Below are 18927 nucleotides of genomic sequence, written 5' to 3'. Positions count from 1 at the left end.
CATACAACCCTAAAACATGGATCACCGTAATGTACTGTACTTACATTCAGGCTCTGTAAATATGAGCTTACTATAGCTTGGACCATTCACTCCAGGAGACTGATAATTTCACTTGATTAACAAACTAGTGAGGATGAACATCTGGTAGCAATTAACCTTCAGACCTGCATTCATGCCCGTGGACCAGCATGCATCGGTAGAACTGGGCTGAGCTCCAGCTCTCTACAGCTCATGTCTTCCTACAACTGTACTCGTTATCACCATATACTGTAGGGAGAAGGGTTGCAGAAATGCCTGATTGTAGCACTGGAGGTCAAAGGCCACTTTCACTGAAAGCTGGATAACACTAACAAAAAAAAAATCCCAGAATCATTGTCCTGAAGAGAAATTGACTGATTGTTATCTATCCGTCTGTTGAATTTAAAGTAAGCAACCAAGTCATTGTATCGATACTGCACATCCAGACTGCTTCACTCCCCCCTGTTAGGCAAACTGGATGGCAACAACCACAGTCTGAAATAAAAATATCCATCAATTAGTCATCCTGCGGCTCGGATCAAGTTAACGATACATTCCTCTTGTTTGACCTTGTTGCCACAGACAGCGGATGATTTTGCCAGGCTTGTACAAATCATCCAGGTCTCAACATTTACTCTTTCCAATTTAGAAATGCTGTGTGTGCACGGCACTCTGGGAGAAATAAACAACATCATGGAGGCTGCAATCTTTATCCACCTGATCCACTATTTTGTGGCCAAGGTTATAGAGGTAAGACAATGTTGAGAGAGTTCTGTGTACTAGTATACAGTATAGGTCTTTCTTGTGTGGGATGGAGAAAAATGCAGGCTGTCCTGTGTCTGTGTGTGCTGCATTAAACTGCAATTGTGATGCTGTGGACATTCAAAACTTGTGCTGGCTGCCTGCCAACCAGCGCAGAATAAGAATGGCAGCTTCTTCCATTAAAAGGCTGCGGCTCGTCAATAGGTAGGTGGATTTACGTCAGAGCACATGAACGCACCGCGGCACAACAAGTGTCAGCTATGCACACATAGCAGCTTGAAGCAGACCTCTCCGAGCAGCTTGCTTAACCAAATGGTATGAGCATGTAAAAACATTGTTCTGGTGTTTGTATATTGTCATAAATTAAAATGAGGGAAGAAGAGAAAAAAAAGGTGAATTCGCCATTCTGTTGCAGCAGAATGAAGAGTGCTGTACTTACTGCATTTATTTCTCCTGTTGCTTTTGTGAAAAATACAATGTGTTACCCCACTATGAATGTTAAAGGCACTCACTGGAAGAGTCAGAAATTGCTTGTTAACAGTGACACCTGTGGCCGTTAAGTCAACGACAGTCAGCGTCCTGTTGCTCGCACGAACGAGCATCGGTCAAAACAGTGAGGCAACACACACGAGACTGAACGTGATTGGCAGCTAAAACCACAACAGCACCATATATTTCACATGCTTCGCAGTAATGTTGGCTTACCAAACGAAGGTCCCTCCACGAATCAAAGGCCCAGCCAATGTTGATACTATTGTTAACTTTTCCTGTTTCAGCCTCCCGACTGTGGTCAGAAGGCACAGGGAAGACACCAGAGTTTTGGTCTCCTGAGCCGGAGTCGATAACACTCACTCTGTCACGTCACTTGCCCGTCACTTCACTCAGCAGCAGGGAAACAAGACACTGGAAACCTCTTTTGGTTTTGAGGAGCTGCAAGCTCCTGCTGTTTTGCAAGATGGGCTTCACTAGATATAACTTTGCGTTTGTTGTGCCTCCGTGGAGTTTGTGTTGGACTGAGTTTGTGGTGGAGGCTGGTTGTTTGTTTGCATTAGCGGACTCCATTTCTAACCGAACGCTACCTATCGTTATCTATCCCTGTAACTGCGCTGAAGAGAGTAGGCACACGCAAGCGCGCATGACGTCACATCCACTGGGACACCGACCCGAGTCCTTCACATAAAAAACAGTCTACAGGCTGATAGAGGAAAAACAGTAGGCTAAGTCATGAAAGGTTACAACCTGTTCCCTCATTTGCATTAAAAAACGATTTATACATGTAAAAAAGTTACATACAGTCCCTTTAATGTGATATTCATGCAACTGTCATATCTGGAGAAAAAATAAGTGCCAGCAGCTTTAGACCTGCAGGTCTGGCTCTGTTCCAGTCCAAGTTGTGCCACCTATGAGCATGAAAAGCAAACGGAGCAGCAATTTACAGCTGCCGATGTGGACAAGTACCCCTCACTGCAGTAGACTTACACTGAAAGTGGGCTACCCAGCTGGCTGTTAGAGCTGTTAGAGTGTTGGTTTTTTTTCTGTAGGAAACAGTCTTTGGCCAGTCGTAATGACACCAGCTAGCAGGGAAAGCTTAACAATACCAGTCAAGAGCAACAAGCTTCATTTAGTTTTTTTGGCCAACTCACAGAATGAATGTCTACTGGCCACAGCTGATACAATCTGCTGGCAACATTTATCACTTCAGCCAGCGGCCAAGGAGAATGAGAAGCAAAAATGGCTTAACTGCAGAGTTATCAGTAATTATCAACACATCCATGATATTAGGTTAGTTATTGGAATGGTTTTGATTTTTTATCATTTACAATGTACATAATAAAATACAAATCCGGGGAAATACCTGAAGTAACCATGTCACCATTCCTGCCTAAGAAGTGTACAATTTTCTACTTTTACCTTTACTTTCTATATAACGTTTGGTTTGACATCGATGTCTAGGAGTTAGAGAAGAACCTGAGCAGTTCTCAGCTGTCTGACGTTAACATGGTGAAACACATTACGTCAGCTAAGTTAACACTGCTTAGTTAGTGCAGCTAACGTAAGTGGGCTGAATGCACTGTCTATGGGCTGCGGGTTATTGTGAAATATAACATTAGTTGCTCTAAACAGGGCAACCTAATAACCACAAAGTAAACATCAATAATCGTTCGGCAACACAAACACGTACAAAGTGTCTGCTAACCGTGTTAACTGGTGACTCAGCCAAATACGTCGAAGTGACTCATCGTGACGGCAGCTATTGAAAACACAAATAGAACATGTAGGTGTCCTCGTAAAAGCCTTCAATTTGACTTTAATCCATTTTAAATACATGCTCATCTGTGTTCATTATCTACGCCGACCATTAATACAAGTTACTACGAGCAACCTGGGACGATTTCAACTGAAAGTTACCAGTTAACACTTCAAAGTCACTACGACTTGCCACCGCAGTAACGACAGCGCAGCTAGATCTTGATTTTTGTCATGAACAGGTTAGATGATAGTCACACATACACACATTGAAAAGCAGCAAGCACAGCATGGCAGTAATGAAAAATTATGATAAAAATTATAATGAAAATGGTAAGTCTTCTTGCAAATGTTAACGTGTATGCTTAACTTCTCATCAACAGTTAATTAACTTTTTGACGATAAGTTCGGACATTTACGATCCTCAGTGTTTCAATAGTTACAAAGGAAGTTTGTCGGATTGCGGTTTGGCATTCAGGAGTTACTATAGTGCCTCAATGGGAGCTGATGCCACATGCATTGGGTGTAAAAAGTGATTTTTACTTATTAAATTAACTACAACCAGCTGCCTCTTTGTTAATCATTTGTTGCATTATAGTAAAAGCTTTTTGCATTTCAATATTCACTCAGTGTTTTCTGTATGGACGACTACGCCTGACTTTTGTTACTAGTAATCATTTAGCAGTGTAATATGATTTAAACTAAATCATTATCAGGATTTTTTTGAAAGAGACACATTGCAGATGTCCAAGGCAGACCATGATGTTAAGAATTTATTTTTCAAGCTGCAGCATTACATTCAGATGTGTACTGTATACAAGAACCTTAATGGACTGAATAACAGTAAAGCCTAATGATGCTCATAATGACAGACTGTAGATTTCACTGGAACATCCTGAGAAGCTGTCCAAGGCCAAGTCAAAGGCGTCAATTCAGTTTTCATTGTGGAACTGCTTCTACCGGATGTAAAAATAGTCACTATTACTGGAGGTCCTGTAAATATGTTCAAACAACACTTGTACTTTACAAAATGCTAGGGTACACACACGGCACGCAGCCTGGGATTGGATTGGGAACAGAAAGACTTGTTATTAACTTTTAAATATTTATTTATTTAAAAAAAAAAAAAAAATGAATGAATGAAATAATTGAAAAAATCTTTTAAAAAGGGAGAAATCTACTAAAAGTTTGCATTAGTGCAATTTTTTTTTAATTCAGTATCTACTAAGACTACAGATGTAAATGAGCCCGGTTGCAGTTAATCTGATAGTTGGCATTGGTATGGTATAAAGGATTGGTTGAAGAGAAGACCACTTTTAGGACTGCAGTGTGCAATATATGTAAGGGAATATTGATTAAATAGCATCAGCTCAACAGAAAGATTGGTGCTTGATTGACTTTTGGTAAAAATCTTGAACTCCTGTGACTAGATTTTGGTATTTCAGTTAACAGGTAAACAAAATAATGTAACAGCCTACTTAAATACTGGCTGCTTCAATTATATTGCACTGGACTGGACCTATGAGCCGGGTTGTTTCATTGTTGCTCTGTTGTCTTGTGTCGCGGTGCTGAGCAGTGAACTTTAGTTAAGGAACTTTATAATACATCTTGTAATTGGCATTTCTCCTGACAGATGCAATTTGAGTGTCTAGTGCTTGAAAAAGGACCACAAATCCTTGGTAAATAGCGTTTTACAGCAACAAGCTGTAACTGCAGTTGTAACATTCATTGTCTGTAAATGACTGAGATGTTGAAAATGGCTGTAGCTATTACTTTCTTTGCCTGTTTGTGACCTCCTAAAAGAAGTTTTTGAGTTTGTGAGTTACCAGCCTGTTCCATCAGCTGCGTCGGATCTAATAATAATAATTAAAAGACCGAAGGCATTACTATTGGATTCATGCAAATAAGGGTCAGACATTGCAATTATGGTTAACAGCGGGCCAACGGTTTCCAGTAGTCTTCTGGAGTCACCTGCAGTTACACTACAGGTAATCATATGGTTTTCTCCATCTAATTTCCAAAACCCAATTAGCTTTTCCCTCCAAGTACAACAGCTATTTACAAGACACATTACGCACAGGACAAATTGAAGAGAACCTGCTCCTCATTTTTCAGACTCTATTTAAGTCGGTTTGACATACTCTCGCGTTTTCAAGTATGCTCATTTTTTGTCTGGATGGAAGAAGCATCCACTAACAGATGGTTGTAGCGAATGTAAGAAACAAAATACAATTTCTTCTCCATGTGTTAACCTCCTACTTTGTTAAGCAGGGCGTGGAAAATATAGCGGAGAACAAATGGAATTAAAAAGCAATTTCTCAACATAAAGCTAAATCGTTGGCTTGGTACATGGAAAGGAGGAAAAAAAACACCTTATGATTTATTGTGAGTATTCAGATTTGGCCACCATTGATTAACTATGTCCTTAGTTGGCACTACCTCAAACACTACGCCCAAATTATGATTAAAAAGAACCAGCGAGGAGTGTATAAGAAGGTGAAATAAATATGTTCCAGTTAATTCGAATAGATGTAAATAACGTCAAAGTCTACGTTTTTGTTCTTTTTCCACTTCATTTACTCCGTTGAAAGCTACTGATGAATATTAAGTATGTTTACTCGGGTCCTTTTGTCAGTGGAGATGGCTTACCATAATGACACTGCCAAGATTGTGTTGTTGTATTAATTTGCCAAACAAAAGCTATTCATCAGTGTTTTTCTGTATCTATCAGGCTGTTTAACACCCAGGTGGGAATCAGACCCAAACAATAAGAGATCTGATTTCCCAGTTAGCAAGACATTTTGGCAGGTATCTCATTAACCTGATGTCATCATATTGTACACTGTAACAAGCCACACAGCTGATCATATCAATCAAATGTGTGGCTGTCCCCACACATTTATACATTTTTACTGTTATAATAAGCAACACACAAACACAACAAACATTGTTCAGTCTATTTTTGTGATTTTTTTTTATAGTTTGGCACACTTTACTTCTTTTTCTTCATGCAAAGACAACTTTTAGAGACAGATAGCATTCTGTGTGGAGGGACGTCCTCACTATTGCCATGAGAAAAATCTTTGTTTTCCCTCTTAAACGGTGAGATAAAAAGTCTTTAAATATAAACTGGTACTTTACCTTGTGGCAAAACTGGTGCTTGTCGAGTTTGTTAACATTCACACCAAGCCTCTCAAGGAATAGCCTATTCATTCCCTCCCCACAGTCCCACTCAGATATACTCTTATCCTTCTTATCCTCAGCAAATCAATATCTACCTCAGCTACTTTGAGAATCAGCCATCCACACACGTACGCTAAGAAGTGATGCTTCAGAGGCACAAAGCAGAAATCCTTGGTGGAAATCTCTGCTTGCGTTAGCATCTTCAGGTGCATCTCGGTGGTATTTGGGCTTTTAGAATATAGTGAGGAAACAGTAACAGGGTAACTCATCCTCATCAGTACACCAGCTGGTTATCAGTGGTGTTATTTGTGAATGCTTCCTTAATGCACTGAGTGTGTGTGTCTCTCTTAATACAATGAGTGAATCGTTGTCTCTAAATGGAAACACTTCCAGCATGTAACCAAATCGAATATCAAACAGTTAACTCAGTCCATTCCCTCATTATAAATGAATTTCCTGTGTTACCCATTGGCTTGGGGGTAATTATTAAAAGTGCCTTTAATGGAGGTCAGTGAGGTTGCTTCAAGCCATTAATCTAAATGTGTGTCATTTAAATATCATAAATCATATTGTACATGTTTACGTTTGACATTTCTTTGCACTTAACAGTGCAGTGATATCTTTGCCTGCTTCCTGTAATCATCAGTGCATGAATATTGATGTGGTATCTCTCCAGGCACTTCATCTAAAATGAATGAAGACGGGCCTCCAGCTCAGACGGATCTGCACAAACACGGCATGCTCATTAAAGACCAATCGTAGAATAATGTGCACCTGTCTAAAGAAATGAAAGGTAGCCTTCCTGACGTGTTCCCCTGCAAAGAGATGTGAAATTAGACGTTTTTTTTCCGATTTCTGCTGTTTTATGCCGGTTATGTTTAGTTTTACAGGAAGGTATAACAATTAAGTTACTGTCAAATGATTAGACTTGAGAGTGACAAAATGAATTAACTGGGAGTAAGTTCTACTCTTTATAAGATCACAATAAATCAATCACTTGGTCATTATATTACAGAGGCTTTTCCTCCCAACCTTTGCCATATTTAAACTTTATTGGTAATTCTGCAAAAAACACACTTAAAGTTTGCAGTGATTCAATTTAAGCATGCATTCTCAGCACATGTTTCAGTATAGCCTTATTTTTCCAGGTGCAGGAGTGGAAAGGATTTTAAATGTGAAATGATAGCCATGTCTTTCTCTGGAATTCTCTGTTTCCGAGCCGGGAGGTGCCGAGCCCAGATGGGTCAGGTCACGTGACTGGCTTCCATATCTCATATGCTAATTTTGTATATTGCAAAGGGAGTTGGGACCTGAGACCTGAACCTGGCAATCTGAAAGCAAACTGAGAACTAATTTGAGTGTCCCCATCCAAATGGGTTACAACGTTCTGAAGGGCTGTTTGTCTGCGAAAGAAAAATCAAAGCCTCATTATGCTTCTACCGATATTCCCCTTTTTCTGACACTGTGAAACATTGTTTTCTGAGTCGGTCTAATGTGGAAATATTTCATAGAACTTCTTGGATGCCCAGGAGGCAAACCTGGCTCACTTCATTATCACTTATTTCTTCTTAACTTGTATATCTGTGGTGTAAATGTGGCGCCGTGGATTTTACAGGTTAAGGAGATGACTGTGGTTTGTCTTAAATCTGGCTCACACAAAAATGTAACAACATTAGCTGGTTGAAACTGTTGAACAAAGACTGAAAGATCAAGTCATACAGAAAGCAAACAGAGTATGCCACTATGAAATGATTATGTTGAATTTAAACAGGAGTTTGAATTGGGAATGTGCTTAGCATATGAAAAGAGAAATTACAGACTGGCTACTCATTGGAAGATATAAAGACCTGGAGAGAAACTAGAGGGTCTGTAACATTAGAAGTGATAACAGTATCATAATTTGTTTTAATTATAATAACAATGTAAGCATTATGAGTAAAACGTAAACAAGTACTCGCCAAAGTTCTATTTAAACCGTCCAGCTATGTTTTAATTAATTGGGTTATTACAGTCGGATAATGCAACATTTACATGAAAAGTAGGTACCTTCTTAATGAATGTCCTAGCACTTCATTCCTGCTGGGTAACCGTTGTTTTGCTGTGATTGTATTGTACACTTTGTGTGCACTCTATACCATGTAATCATGATCTTGAGTCTGAATCATAATCATCAATCACAACACATATTTTGACAGCAATATATCTGCCACTGGGTCTTTTTCGATACTACCACTGAGAATCACAAAGCCAGAAACTTTAAAACCCTTTTGTCTTGAGGGCAACGCCTTTCATTTCATTTCATCTCACTCTCCCTCATAATAATCTGTAACAGTCTTGTGTTTGTCTATTCAAGTTGCGTGATACTGCTCATGCAAACTACTGAAATCCTCTGCTTCATTCAAAACAACACACTAATGCTACTTCCATTAAGGTAAAGCATTACTTCCTGTTTGCTGGAGGGTTTTTCCAGGAAAGAGGTGCCTGCTCATAGGTGTTATGAATGACAAATGCAAAAGCTTTCATGGACTACGTATAATGTACATGTATAATGTACAGCCAGCGCACTGGGTTCAGTCTTGGATACTTCAGAGGATGGCTCTCTTCTCACCATAGAGCAACTTACCAGGGACTTTTACAACTTAACAGACTGATGTAATATTACAAACTTGGTAATCTTTATAAACAGATATCTTCATATGAATGCAGAATCTGTTTGCGACAGGACAAGATGTTGGTTTCGGAAGTGTTTCTGTTTGCAGTCCGTTTGAAGTAGTGCTGACCGATAAATTGTATTTTCATTGGCATCGCGATATGAAGATGTTCAATAAACACATCGGAAAAGTGTGCCTGAAAAGTGATTTATTTATTTTATTGTCTTTTTAGATTTTTTCCAGTGAGATATTAACAAGTTTATATAGTGACTATGCTACTGTTACTGTTAATGCTCTAGAAACAACATTTAGCTTAGTTAAATTTAAAATATTCAATAATAATCCAGTTCTGAATTTAAGGACAACCAGGCTGACATAGGAAATATATAGCTAATATGCACACTTCGATATTTGTTTATTTATCGCAAGTCATATCGTCATCGCAATATTGAACAATGTTATCGCACATCGCAGATTTTCCTCATATCATGCAGGCCTAGTTTGTAATCCAAGTAGTATTAACCAATTCCATTTGAGCAAGCTTTGGTTGCATGCAGGTAAACAGTCTCTGTGGAGAGTAAAAGAGGCGTATCGCATCGACTGATGAGGATTTAGTTCTTTATTTTATTTATAAGCATTCATATGCAGATATCTGTTTATAGATTAGCCTTAGACGTCGTCTCTCAACTCGAACATTCTCGTGTCTCCAATTGCTAATCGGACTGTAAACAATGACCGGCGCACAGAAGAGGAAGTCTTGGCCCGGTTATCTGTTATACTGTTATCCGCTGGCTACACCCGGAACTCCTGAAATATATGCCGTTACCCTCAGAAGCTAAATCATCATCAGACCGATAGCCGATGGGTTCGGAGATTGCAAACTTGGGAATAAATCTCTGGAATAAACACTGAATATATGTCTGAATATTTGTGTTCCTCTAAAAAATGTAGGTGATACAGGACTGATATTGATTGTTTCTAAAAGCTTTCAAGAAGTACTCAAGTACAACACTGAACTAGTAACTTTTATGAATCCAAGCATAAATAAACCAGCAAGGCCACAGCCTGTGTTCACTGTGCTCATAATGACTGATAGAAATCTAAATTTCTGCATCAGTAACCAATGCAAGTCATGTCTGCTGCTGCATCTGCTCTGTTGACATACTGCTCTTTGAAGCTCTCTGAGCACAGGCTGCACCAAAAGGCTATTCTTCCTTTATTGCGCTTCTTATCACTTTCATTTTTTTACTTGGAGTCTTTCCAAAGAGCTAATTCTTTTTTTCTGGATGGCTGAAGGCAGTCAAGCCAATCCTGTGGAGCAGCTTCTGCCATGCTGCATTGCACCTACTACAATCCAAATAGGGTCATGGCTAGAGGGTATCTGCATGCTGTTGAAGTGACATTCCTCTCTGCACGGTTGGTGTGTGTAGTGCGATCCGGGCAGCTGTCTGATGTCAATATTACTGGAGGCCACGGCACCGGATGTCTTAATGAACAGCATGAATAAGCTACACCTACTGTAATTAGTTGTTTTCTCAAGCTAGACACTACGTTAATTAGGCCTACATAAAATATTCTTTATTTCTAAATCTGTGGTTTAAGAACATTGACTTCTTCCCAATTATTTTATGATACTGAAATAAAGTTTTTCTGTCCTTAGAAATTCCTATTTGCAATGACAAATTAATATAGAAGTCGGGGAAGACCTGGGTGTGTCCCATAGCTTGTTTGGCTTTTGGCCTCTGCTTATACAGTACTGCCTGTGAAAATGATGTTTACTGTATATTTGTGCTTCACTAATAATTGAATTATAATCACCATCCCAATTTTCCATCCATCCATTTTCCGCCACTTATCCAAGGCCGGGTCGCTGTGGCAGCAGGCTAAGGAAGGTTTTGGCTTCCACAGTTAATTGAAATTCATTAGGTGTGATATTGACGCATTGCATTTACAGTGCCTGACTACTGAGGTCCTGCATTAGACGCCACAGTCTGTAACATACGTATTTAGTGGCGGGGCAGAAAATCAGCTCGTCTTGCCATCGAAGACATACTGTACAGTATGTATTAATGGTACCCGCTGAAGTTGCACGATTTTTGAGAAATAATGGCGCGACAAAGACAATATTCACTATGCCAATTCCTATAATTGACGGTTCGCTAAACCAAACAGTGATTGTCTATCCTTGCTTAGTTAAATCCTTGCTACAGGTGTTGATGAGCAAAGGGCTGCAAGAGTGATACATATACACTCTAAAGAATGATTAAACAGTGTAGGCCTATGCTTGCAAACATTAGCTTTTCTGCCTAACTAGCTTACCATCTACAGCAGTAACGTAGCGCTTAGGGTTGTGCCGATGGATGATGTTCTCAGGGAAATACAGATTATTATTATTAATCGCACATTTTATATCTATTGAATGAATAGATAAGCATGAAAAGGGAGATTTTTCAAGAATGTAATACTCTTATCAACATGGGAGTGGGCAAATATACTTGCTTTATGCAAATGTATGTATATTTTTACTGTTTGAAATTAATTAACAACAAAATGCAATGACAAATATTGTCCAGAAACCCTCACAGGTACTGCATTTAGCATAAAAAATATGCTCAAATCATAACATGGCAAACTGCAGCCCAACAGGCAACAACAGCTGTCAGTGTGTCAGTGTGCTGACTTGACTATGACTTGCCCCAAACTGCATGTGAATGTCATAAAGTGGGCATATCTCTAAAGGGGAGACTCGTGGGTACCCATAGAACCCATTTTCATTCACATATCTTTTTAATTAACTTTTTTGTCTACCTGCTACTGTGGCTGGTGCATTCAACATTTTATCAACCACTCAATAGTTTACCATTGCTTTTTTGGCTGGTGAGTGACGCAAATCTAGTAGCCACTTGCATATTTTACCAGCATTTGGCTGGTGGCTGGTGCTAATTTCCCACCCTGGAGGTCAAGGGACCCCTTTGAAAATGGCCATGCCAGTTTTGCCCTCGTCAAAATTTAGCGTAACTTTGGAGCCTCCTTCTCGACAAGCTAGCAAGACATGGTTGGTACCAATGGATTCTTTAGGTTTCTCAGTTTCATGATAGCAGTATCCTCACTCTAGCTTTAAAACTGAGCTTGCTACAACCTCTGAAAGATTGATTGTGTTAATGCGTTAAAGAAATTAGTGGCGTTCAAACAAATTTCAGTTAACGCATTATTATCGTGTTAACTTTGACAGCCCTACGTCTTATCCAGGCGGCACCAGTGTTTGCTAACAGCTGTCTATTCACAGTACCAAAACATGTACTGCTACTGCAGTGTGACACGTTATAATTTGTCATTGATTTGTGTGGACCATTTGTGTTCAATAAGTTTATGAATGGACAAAGTCTTGTTAAGTTCTTCATAAATCTAGCCTCTTAATTTTCCTCTCAAAGTGCACCAGATTGATGCATTTAACTTTAAAATATTAGGCTACAATTCCAAATGCACGATGTTTCCAAAGTCAATGAGTCACTGTGTAAAATAATTGTGATCTCAATATTGACCACAAAAATCGTGATTATGATTTTTGCCATAATCAAGCTGCACTTTAAGGGGTAATGCCTGACGAGGTGTCCATTATCAGAAATTAATGGACGGCATGGAGGCCAGCGCGGAGGACAGCTGCCTCCGCAACAGTCATATATAGCACGCCGAGCGATCATGCTTACTGTCATGCGTAATCAACCCCCAAAGGCTAATTATGAGCCAGGAAAACCTTGAGTGTGCTTGTTTGTATGTGTGTATGTACTGTATATGCATTTTAATGTGCATGTATGTATGGATGTTTCTGTTTATTCACACATTTTTGCGGTCTTTTTTTTGTTTTTATGTTAACTGAACTGCTTTTGTATGGTGCTGTACAAACATATTTGGATTGAATTCATTTGTTGCATGGTTTCCTATGGTTTAACAATGCGGTAACCTGGCAACAGTCAAACAGTCAGCAAACAACACATAACTTCAACAAAGTGCAGACACCCTACAGCCATGACATCTCAATGGTCTGCAAGCATAATTTTCATCCTTCTCTGCTATAACACATTGAATATATCTCTTCCTAGTGCTCCAAGATGATTTTCTATAAGTGGTACAACCACACCAGTAGGGACGAGACAAGCAGAGGGTCCCAGACTTCATGATAGTGTTCCAAAACTGTAGAACTTTTAAGGTTAATTCACGACGTTTGTCCAAAAAAGCAAAACATAGTGCTGACATTTTAATTCTTTAACCTTTCCCTGCAAATTGCTCAACTATCATTGCAACTGGGAAAACAATTTTCATAAGTGGTTAACTTAAGTGTCCACTGAAAGTTCAGCAGGTATAACATGGTTGTGTCGCTCACAGGCAGAAGAGCACCAGCTACACCAGGGAACAGGATGTGCACTTTATTCTCTAGTACAGAGGGAGACACACACACACACGCACACACAGACACACAGACACACAGACACACAGACACACACTCCCTGCATCTGTGTAAAATGAGTTCACTCAAAAGTAAGGCAAAATATTACATTGGCTCAGCTGCACACACATTGCCTTAGGTCCAATGGTAGCCTTGCATTTACCCTGGCAATAAAAAAAGGCACACAACTGTTTTTATATTCAGTTCCAGTCTAAAATATAAAACAAGTCACAATTTAGCATGACCTCTTACAAACGCCTCAAACCATTTTTCTGTGATTGCAGGCTAGTAAATGTTCTGGACTTAGACTCCAACCGTCGTAACACTGTAAATAACAAACTGTTTAAACAAGTGGGGTTTCATTTTTAAGCTGTTTCCAATTGTTATGGATAGATGGAATAAAGCTGGGAAAGGGCTACAACCAGTGATCATCACAACATGGCCACTGTCAAATCAGCCACAATACAAAAACGGACACAGCTGGTCATAATTTAAAAAAATAAAGCCTGCTGACAAAAAACATAACACTTTTGAATATATATTCAGGGATGATGCTGTAGAGAATGAAACAGCTTGCTTATTTTTTAACAAGTAAACAAGTATGTGACTATATTATTATCTTATATAAGAATTTACAGTTCACACATTGAATTCATTCTTGGCAGTCAATCGATTAATATAGTTGATTAGTGATTGTTTTAGGCAAATGTATGTATATATTTATTATTAGAAATCAATTAACAACATAAACAATGACACATATTGCCCAGGAACCCTCACAGGTACTGCATTTAGCATAAAAACTATGTTCAAATCATAACATGGAAAACTGAAACCCAACAGGCAACAACAGCTGTCAGTGTGTCAGTGTGCTGACTTGACTATGACTTGCCCCAGACTGCATATGATTATCATAAAGTGGGCATGTCTGTAAAGGGGAGACTTGTGGGTACCCAGAGAACCCATTTTCATTCACATATCCTGAGGTCAGAGGTCAAGGGACCCCTTTAACAACTTTCCTCGCAAACATTTTGTGTACGTTTGGACTGTTAATTAACCTTGCATCACGATAAGCTAGTATGACATAGTTGGTACCAATGAATTCCTTATGTTTTTTAGTTTCATATGATGCCAGTATTTTCACTCTAACTGTAAAACTAAATCCCGCTACAACCGCAAAAAGATCGACTGCATTAATGCGTTATTATTGCGTTATTATTGCGTTAACTTTGACAGCCCTAGATTTATTACAAGAACACACACAATAACATATGGTCTACTGCCAGTATAAACCTACAGTATCATATGGCACCTCTCCTAGAGTTTCAATTAAAGAAGAAGTGAAATCTTTATATACTGTATCATCTTGAACCTGTAACAAATGCAATGTATTGTATAGGGTTGAGCGATTGGACAAATATATCGGCTATCGGCTGAGTACATCACCTGTTGTTTTTTTGGGGGGTTTTTTTTGGGCGATGCACACATACACGCATACACACACACACACACACCTGCATGAATATATCGGCAATGACCGGTTCTTGGGCTGATGATGGCCAATTGGAAAATTTTCGTTCAGCCCTAGTATTGTTGGGGCGGCAGTAGTCCATAGGGACTTGGCTCAGGAACCGGAGGGTCGCCGGTTCAAGTCCCCGCATGGACCAAGTACTGAGTGTGAACTGGTAGCTGGAGAGATGCCAGTTTGCCTCTTCGGCACTGCTGAGGTGCCCTTGATCAAGGCACCAAACCCAAAACTGCTCGGGGCGCATGTCAGGGGCAGCCCCCTCGCTCTGAAATCTCTCCATTAATGCATGTAGGTCCTGTTTGTGCTGTGTGTGTGTATTTCGGGCCTTTGTGTACTGTGTAAATAACAGAGTGAAAAAATTTAATTTCCCCTCGGGGATTAATAAAGTTTAAACTAAGAAATAAACGTTCTTCTTCTTCTATTGTGGCAACTTGAATAAAGTGGCGTCAGATGTTTTTATTTATGTTGGTGCATTTGCATTATTGACTACAGCTTTACCTACAACTGTAAATGCTTCGTATACTATTCACTATTTTTTACTAAAACTGTTAAAGAAAGTGCTAACAAAGTTTAGCACAAACTGTTTCACTTGTTCTGCAGTTTTATGTAGGCATACTTAATATACTCAATACTCAATATCAGAACTTTTATTTTTTTGTATTTAAATGAGGTTAATGTTTGTTCTGAGGATAAATTGCATGTACAAACATCGGATATCTGCATGGTTGGAATAAGATGCATGTTGATGCTGACTTGATTCAGAGCATCTTTCATTCACACTGTGTTTACCAACCAGGAGAGAAAGCAGTTTTCCAAAATACTGTTATCTCATTAAAAGCCCATCTTTTAAAATCCCTCATGTGGATCTCCAAAGAATAGCCTCACAGTAAAATAACACCCTTAATTTGACACAGAAAAGAAACTCGTGATTACTAAAATTACCTTGCTAAGATTTCTATTTTTACGCCAAGGAGGTTATATTTTCGGTTTGGTTTGTTTGTCTGTTTGTCAGCAGGATTACAGAAAGATTACTGGTTCTATTTTCATCAAATATGTTGGAAGGGTGTCGCATGGGCCAAGGAAGAACCTCTTACATTTTGGATCGGATTAGTAAAGGTTACTGTCATTATATCAAGAGTATATGTGAAACTCCCAGTGTGGCATGTGAAGAAAAGTGGAGAATTTGCTGTGACGTCCATTAAACAGCTCTACGTTCTTCCTCATGCTGTTGGAGGGTTTAAGAGAAATAAGCAGGCTCCATGCAGAGACAGATCCGCTGCTCATCTCCACTTCAAACCAGGGTACACAGCCAGTCCTACCGCAGACTGCTGCTCTGCATCCCTACCACCGACTGGGTTTATATGAGGTGAAAGAGCTTCAAACAGTGGGGAAGGAAGGGGAGACGGGGAACGAGAGAGAGATCAAGAGGAAGGGAAATCATACTGTACTTGTGTTCTGTCATGCCTTGTGGGCAGCACAGCGAGAAAAACATCTAAACCATGGTAAAGAATGTCACATGCTAGGTAAATGTGCCTTAATATAGGCACATGCTGCTATGCTGTCCGACCTAAGCTCATGGTCTGGGTTTACGCCGAAAATATTTTAACTCCCTGCACTCAGCACACCCACGGATTTCTAGCTATCTCCTAGAGACAGTCTGCTTCCAAGAGTAAACTTTCCTGGGAAAAAAACATCTGTTCATGCATGTGTACTGGACTAGACTCAGATATAAAAATAGAATTGAAATTACTCTGATATTTTAGATTTTTTTTCTTCTTCATCTTGTATTGGGCGGCACTATGGCTGTGTTATTACATTGAAATTGCAATTCGAAAAAAATGTCATTTTCATTTCCGCTGTACTTTAATTATCAATTAAAGCTGAAGTAGACCAGATTGGAGCAAATATGATAAAAAAAAAGTTATTTTTATAAAACGGTTGCTATATAGTGACAGTAGTACATGAAACAGGTAACCTGAAAAAAAATCATGTGCCTCTGTGCTCCTAACGGCATTTGCAAGACTTACAGACCAGAGGAAAACAAGCAGTAAGAGCTGATCTGAGGTCTGCTGTCCAGCTGCCGTCTATGAGAGCCGTCTGTCAATCACTCGCGAAGTCCGACCAAACGGTCAAACTAGGCAGAGCTGATCAAATATGAATCAATATTATGTTACATAATGCCTATTTCTCACCTCAAATGTTTTCAGAATCATCTTGTAGTGCACGGTTGAGCTGTAAAATGAGAAAGTTTGTGACGACACCGCCATTGTGAAATCTGGTGAAGGAACGCCAAGTTCTGGTCACATGACCGTAGCACAGCCAATAGGAACGCTCTCTCAATGAACTGACCTGTGATTGGTCAAAGTCTCCCGTCACGGGCTAGATATTTTAAAGTCTGAAAACAGAGCCATGAGGAGGTGCAGAAGTCTAATTTTCTCTCAGAACACTTGAATTATAATATGCTGAAAGGTTATTATGGAATTTTTGCCCAATGATGCCAAAAATATACTGCCTACTGCCACTTTAATTAAGAGTGCCTTAACATGCTGTAACAGGTGAAAGTTCATCAACGGTTGATTTCACAGACTATAATCAAAGAATGTACATGCTAAGAAGGGAAAGTCAATTGTTTGTTCCATTGCAATGTCAACGCCCAGCAGCAGAGCTACGAAATGGCCTGTGTTGAACAATACAAATATTACGAATATGCATACTATTATAACTATTTACTTACTTACTTATTTATTAAACTGTTTTGCTCGGCTGCTTCCCAGAGGAGCATGAAGTGAGCGATGGACATAAATGGAAGTTGGAAAAATAAATACACACCGATTTTGAGAGCAATGTCAAACGTTTTCACGCCAAAGACCTCCAAAATCAATATACAATAGACCACAGACCATAGATGTATAAGAGGTTGTGTCCTGTGCTTTTGCCCTGCGTGTTAGTAAGTAGCCTACAGCTACATTAAATTCTATTTATGTCATGCTCCTAGCGCTACTAGCTACTGGCTGATAGCCGGTTGTTTTGGAACAGAGATGTTAATATATCCACCACAGTAGAGGCTTACAGCATACAGCCCATGGGTTTATTATAAGATAATAAAAGTGATGAATTACAGCCAATATATCCATTATTACAGCCGCATACAGCAGGAAACTGGCAGAACCAAATATGTCATATGAGCGTGCAGGGCGGTGCAGTCCTGTGGGTCTGGTGCACGTTCATTATGCCGAAGAAAATAACTTTTAGGACATAACGATTTAAATGAGGGCTATTTAAGTGTTCGTACTGGGAGGTTGATTTACCTAAAAAAAAATGTGTCTCTTGCTGTTGTCCCGTTAATATGCCCTCTGCCTGTCTGTACTATTTACACTTGGCCAAAGACCATTTAATTTAGGAGGAAACACCACTCTGTTTTAATTTTGATGTTTGAAAAGATTCCAAAAGCCCAACAGAGTGGTGAGTCTTCCTCTAGATAAACGATCTAGTTTCACACCCGTTTGAGACAGGTAGCTCATTAGCAGTCGCAGCTCGTTAGGGATGTAAATGACAGACAGCTGGTGAACAGGGTTGTTGGAATCTCCCAATTAAACTTGTGAGCATGTCATTGTTTTGAGATAATCACCTTAAAAGTTCCTGATTGGAGCCTTCAAAATTCAGGGCTGTGAAGCAGCTCGTCCTGTCAGCCTGTGAACCCAACATTAGCTCATACAGCTAAAATGCAAAGCGGTCAACAGTATCATTAGGGGCTGTTAGTGAAATATCAATCAATGTCTGCCTGGTCTGAACCTTGGGAGGACGTCAACAACAAGCAACTGTATTATTGATCAGATTCTTATCATGTAGAAACGATAAATTTGTTTTGGTACATGTATATTCTTTAACCCCCTGAGACCCGCGATCCCGACCAACTTTACTTTCTTTCAGAGGCTGTAGCAGGTTCAGCTTTAAAGCTAGAGTGAAGGTACAGATATCATATGAAACTAGAAAACCCAAGGAATTAATTGTGATGATGTTAGTCCCCATAGTAGCCATTTCATTGTAGTGAGACCATTTTTGACCTCACTGTATAAAATGACCTGTTGTGACCT

The sequence above is a fragment of the Sebastes umbrosus genome, chromosome 9 (genome assembly GCF_015220745.1).
Source record: "Sebastes umbrosus isolate fSebUmb1 chromosome 9, fSebUmb1.pri, whole genome shotgun sequence".
Lineage (NCBI taxonomy): Eukaryota > Metazoa > Chordata > Actinopteri > Perciformes > Sebastidae > Sebastes > Sebastes umbrosus.
Note: the sequence above shows the minus strand (reverse complement) of the source record.